Genomic DNA, 6219 nt, shown 5'->3' with positions numbered 1-6219 from the left:
CTCCATACCAAGGGGCTGGTCAGGATGGCACAGAGAAGCAGAGCACTGGATTCAAGGGCTGGGAAGCAACAAAGACTCCAACAGACAGGCAGGCAGCCCCCTCCTGTCCCCTCCTTGCTCTATCCCCCGAGTCTACAGAGTGCTCCTCCTCTTGGCTTGGCTATTCTCCTGTGGCCTCCAGCTTCCTTCCAGATGCTGGGGACAAAAAGAAAAAGAGTACAGAGTAGAGGGGCTCAAGTCCATTCCACAGCCTCTATCCCTCATGCCAGGCAGCCAGTCCCTGCCCTTAGTGGAAGGGATGAGGGCAGGCTCTTAACTGGCCACTCTCTGGTAGAAGTAGATGTAGCCCAGGTCCTTAGGCGGCTTCTTGGAGGCACACATTTTCTGGTCATTGTAGATCAACCATCTGCCTTCCTTCTCGATGTTGCAGGGGTAGTGACCACACATAGTAGAGGTGCCCATGTGACTAATGAGAGTGAAGAGCTTATAATTTCCAGGCCCATCCTGGACTTTAGTTCCCACTGGCACAGATTCAGAGATGGAGTCAGCAGCTGAATGGCTCTGTGAGATGTCCATGGCTGCTTCAGCATCCAGTCGTCAACATGACTGAAGACCCAGTCCACAGCCCACTATAAACTATTGTTTGTGGCCCGCAGGGCTTTCAAGACCTGGTCCCAGGAGAAGCCCATGGAGACAATGGTAGTCACACAGACCTCTGGTGGGGGCACAGCTGCTGCACTTACGGAGCCAGGCCCATGGATCCAGGCAGGAGGATGAGATTTGCAAAATCTGGGTGGTTCATGTGTGACATTACCAGTTCATGGCAGCCTCAGGCCATGTTGCCCGTGTAGTAGACCACTTTGTGGCAGGCGTCCATAAGAAAGTCCATTTCCACCAGCTGGTTGATGACCACGTCATCCAGCAAGGGCTCTTTGGGCTCATCCGAAATAACCAAGGGTGGGGCAATGTCAGACAACTCCTCTCCTGGCTGCAGCCTGGTGCCCCTTAGCTGAGAGATGTCCAGCTCCTCTGGAATCTCAATGTTTCTTGGGCACCAAGTTCAAGCTGAAGGTGAATTTATATTTTTGTTGTTGTTGTTGTTGTTTGGTTTTTTTTTTTTGGTTTTTTTTTTTTTTTTTTTTTTTTTTTGACAGGCAGAGTAGATAGAGAGAGAGACAGAGAGAAAGGTCTTCCTTTTTGCCATTGGTTCACCCTCCAATGGCCACTGCGGCCGGGGCATCGTGCTGATCCGAAGCCAGGAGCCAGGTGCTTCTCCTGGTCTCCCATGCGGGTGCAGGGCCCAAGGACTTGGGCCATCCTCCACTGCCTTCCTGGGCCATAGCAGAGAGCTGGCCTGGAAGAGGGGCAACCGGGATAGAATCCGGCGCCCCAACCGGGACTAGAACCCAGTGTGCCAGCGCCGCAAGGTGGAGGATTAACCTGTTAAGCCACGGCGCCGGCCAGGTGAATTTATTGATCTGGATGACCAGGTAATCTGGGAATGAGGTGAACCACGTGCTCATGACAGCTACAGATTTGGCCTGCAGGGCTGTACTCTAGAAGTCATCCGCCTGCTCAGGGGCCCCATAGGCCTCCAGGTGGGAGCTGAAGGGCACCTGGGTGCAAACCAGCTCCAGCATGGGCTAACGGGTAGCCTGTCTCCTTGTAGTGCTCCAAAGCATGCTTATTGCCCCCACTGCCTTTGAAGTAACACTGGCCACAGAGGATGGACCCATCTGACAGGTTGAGCCACAGGTTCTCTCTCATGTCACACTTGAAGCATTTCCAGCCACAGGGGAGAATGTGGGCAGTGTTGTCCAGCTGCTTGAGTTTGAAGGCATTCTTGGACACCTGCTGGTCTTACCCATCCTATGCCTGCAGCTCTTGTTTGCAGGAGGCTGAGTCAGCTGACAGCAGGGCCTCCACTGGTCACCTAGTCTCTGCCAAGTCAGGCAGCCCCTAGCCCATCCCGGGCCATCTCCAGATAATCTGACAAAATGACGATCTTCACATCCTCATCATATTCATGTTTCTCCCCAGTGAGGTCAAAGCCGTCTTCCATACTGATAGCCAGCTGGGCGGGCTTCTTGTGGGGCGGATCTCCAGTGCCTGCAGTAGTATCTTCTTCCTTTGGATGCTGTGGCTGCCAGAGGTGCAGGTAGACTGTCTGGCCTGTGTGGTTAAAGTGTCTTTCCACATACTGCTTCCCGAAGCCCAGGAATGGGTTCATGCAGATGTAGAGGCCGCCCTCAGAGTCTGGCATGTTGAAGGAGAAGGTACATTCATCTTTGTGGTCCCGGTCTCCAGCCTCAGGGACCGGGATCCTCGTTAGTTTCTGTAAGCTATCTGAATTTCCTTGTTTATAACTTCATCCTTCCATTTTCAAAACCAATAATGTGGGGCAGGGTGTTATGGTGCACTGCGTTAAGCAGCTGCTTGGGACATATACATTTGGAGTGCCTGACTTGAGTCTGGCTATCCCATGATTCCAATCCAGCTTCCTGCTAATGTGCCTGGGAGGCAGCAGATGATATCCCAAGTACTTGGATTTCCCTTGAAGGAGTTCCTGGCTCCTTCAACCTGGCTTCATATCAATTATTTTGTTTTCAATAAATACAATTTTGCCTTACAGTGCAGCAAATTTATTTTAGGTTCTATATTGGTATTCCTGGCATTTTCAAAAAAATTCATTTTTTGGTTATGCCAGAAATGTTTTCAACTCAGATTATTTTATAAGGATATTTCATTTCTTATAATATGGAGCTTATACTTAATTTTCTTTTAATCTTCTGGATACAAGTTGATACTGCTTTTAAAGCTACTTTTTTGCATGTTGATCAAGATAATATATGGATTATTAATTTATGGCATATCAATAATTTGATGCACCAACTGAAATATTTTGCTCTTTCATTAATCACTATGCAACATATCATTAAGTAAAAAGATTCAAGTTCTGATTATTAAGATCAAAAGACCTACCATAAAGAAGCCACAGTAAAAAGAAATGTAATACCCTAGTGATTGATTTTCCTTCATGCCAAAAATAAGTTAAAGTGGTGTGTAAACAGGAAAACAAAGTAGTAATAGAGAAAGAAAAAGAGTGAGTTAAAGACACAAATTTTCTGTGATGAGGACTGAGTTTGGGGAAGGATTTGGTTCTTCCTCTATAGTTCTTGCTGCCAGTAACACAGCAATGGCTTCTCATATGTTGTCCCATTTTTCTATGTCTAATCCTGCCTCAATACCCTTTTTGCCTGTGGAGAGGGATCTTCTTCATATTAGAGCAATCAGTTTTAATCAAGGTCATGTTATGTTATGTTAACAAAATATCAAGGCTATGTTAATCATATCAGTGTTAATCAGGGTCAGGTGTTTGCACATTGGTTTGCACAATGGTTAAGATGTTACTTGAGACTCATCCTGTATGGGAGTGCCTGTGTTCAAGTCCCAGCTCTGTTTCCACTTCAGTTTCCTGCTAATGCACAACAAGGAAGGGAGCAGTGATGACTCAAGGACTTAGATCTCTGCAATGCCCATCGGAGACCCAGACTACGTTCTAGGTGATTTCAGACTGGCCCACACTCAGCAATTGCAAACATTTGAGGAGTAAATCCACAAATGGAAGATCTCTGTCTCTCTACCATTTTTGCTATGTATCAAATAAAAATGAAATAAATTTAAAAGAAACTTAAAACAGGGGAATTAGGGCCAAAGGAAGGAATAACTACATAACTCATGACAACAACACTAGGTCCCTGAACTCTGAAACATCAAACAACCCTCTCCGGAAAAGGATTGTTCGTTATCTCCTGGCACCTGCTTTGATTTTGTTTGGGCTGAATTATCTGGAGCATATAGTTGGCCTTATTTTGTAATTTCAGCCTGGTGAAGGTTTGTTTGTGTATTTTTGGTATTTTTTACTTTTCTTATTTTAGTTGTTTGATCAGTTTCTTCTGTCATCTAATACACCACAGTCTTTTTTTAGAATTCCCTCCTGCATATTTTACCATTTAGCATATTTATATATCCTACGAACTCAATTCTGGAAAAATAAGGAGAAATAGAGGACACAGATTGACGAGCAGCCAGCTGGGCATGCAATGTTTGATAGAAAATGTATCAAAGCAACTTCCACAAAGCTGTGTGTGCTGTGAATTCCTCAGCCTGGACCTATGAAAAAGTTGTCTGAATCCCCATGCTATTTAAGAGTCCTGATGACTAGAAGGCAGAATGTGCTTTTTGACCTAAAACTGTTGTACTTATCATATAACCATGTAGAAACAAATGTAGGAGCAAGAGACATAACTGCAGAGGGAAAAACAAGCTTGGAAAAGTATAGTTAAGCTTGGGTGAAGTAATTGTAAAGCTGCAGGGACAACCCAGAGCAACAAACTGAGTTCCCCAATCATTTAACACTCTGATATAATCACCTTTCCTGTGATCTATGACAATAAATCAGCAGAGCTGGCTAAGACAACTGCTCCTGGGGTGAGACAAGATTAATAACAGAGCTTCACAAGTAAGTGAACTCACGAGACAGAGAGAGAGAGAGAGAGAGAGAGAGAGAGAGAGAGAGAGAATGTATTACATATAATGCTTTTCTCTCTTAAAACATTTACAAACACACACACACACACTCTTAGATTTTTCAAGTATGTCTTATAAAGACCCTTCTTGGTTCAGGAACGTTAATTTTAAACTAAAATGACTAGATTCTTCGAATGATGGGCCTTCTACCTTTACTTCCTGTCAAGTACACTGCACTGTGTCATCGTTTTATCTAAAATTCTAACTTCAGAAATGTTCAGCTGTCCCAAGAACCTCCTTCATGCACTCATCACCATATCCTTAAATTACTATTGATCCATAAGACTAGTTAATCTCAAATAAGAAAGCATAGCCTAGAACAGAGTCTGAAATGGGATAGGAAAATAGTACACATTTATTAAGCTTGTCTGAGATCCCTCACACTAAACTTGGACCATACTTTCTTTACAGCACAGATAATATTTTGTACAAGGGCCAGCACTATGGTATAGCAAAGTAAGCCACTGTCTGTGATGCCAGCATCTCATATGTGTGCCAGTTCATATCCCAGCTGTTCTACTTAAAATCCAGCTCCTTGCTAATGGCCTGGGAAAGCAATGGAAGATGACCTAAGAACTTGGGACTCTGCCAACCACATAGGAGACCAAGAAGAAACTCCTGGCTTCATCCTTGCCTAGCTCAGGCCATTAAAGTCATGTCAGACTGAACCTGCAGATGGAAGATCTCTCCCTCTCTCATTCTTGGTCTCACTCTCTGTCTACCACCCCCTCTGTTACTCTGCCTTTCAAATAAATAAACATGTTTTTAAAATGAGTAAATAATGTGTTTATATAGTACTTTTTTCATTCTATTTTCATGCCATGTCATTCTACCCTCCCAAATGGACTTGAAAATTCTAACAAATTACATTTATATTTATATATAGGTGTATATATGTATGTGTATATATATATATATATATATATATATATATACATAGAGAGAGAGAGAGAGAATGTTTTAAGAGAGAAAAGCACAATCAACCATTCTATTTACTTTTCCTAGGGAATATGGTAGCCTTTCATCCCTGGAAAGAATGGTAAAATGCTCCAAAGTGAAACCATTACAATTTTAGCTTTTGCTGAAAAATCAGATTTTATGTAGCTCTGAATAAAATTCTAACCCATGCATATAATTTATTATTAAATTCTTTCTACCATGAAATATACTCCTGCAGTTTAATTTACCATATAGCACATATAGAGTACAATATGATCCTGGATTTCTAGAATAAAGTAAACTGTAACATTATATTATGATTGCTGAACATTTTATTCAGTTGAACCTAGCACGTGGTTTTCTTAAATTTGTTCATTAAAATTGATAAGTAAGTTAAGTAGCTATACTAAGAGCTCTTTTAGGACACTGGGATATAGAGTTCAGTATGAAATTGTGACAGTGGACAGAGGTAACTGCCATAAACAAATAGTGGAAGTTAATGGGGTGATTAGTTGCCTCAGGGAGGCCTTGTAAAGTCATATATATGGGGTGGTGTAGTGAATACTTATAATTTTATGTTATCTTGGTGCCAATTTTAAATATGTTTAACTTCCTCCTACCAGAAACAGGATTCTTCAGAGCTCAGTTACCCTTAGCAGTTTCTAGCTCCATAACTCTCCCCCTTCCTCA

General features: G+C 42.8%; 1 pseudogene; it reads right to left on the bottom strand.

Annotated features, from left to right (window-relative positions):
• Window positions 1-312: 312 nt before the first annotated feature.
• Window positions 313-2311, bottom strand: LOC133771211 (ubiquitin carboxyl-terminal hydrolase 5-like; annotated as a pseudogene).
• Between the last annotated feature and the right edge of the window lie 3908 nt (window positions 2312-6219).

This window comes from Lepus europaeus, chromosome 12, assembly GCF_033115175.1.
Source record: "Lepus europaeus isolate LE1 chromosome 12, mLepTim1.pri, whole genome shotgun sequence".
Taxonomy (NCBI): domain Eukaryota; kingdom Metazoa; phylum Chordata; class Mammalia; order Lagomorpha; family Leporidae; genus Lepus; species Lepus europaeus.
This window is presented reverse-complemented; position numbering and strand designations above follow the sequence as displayed.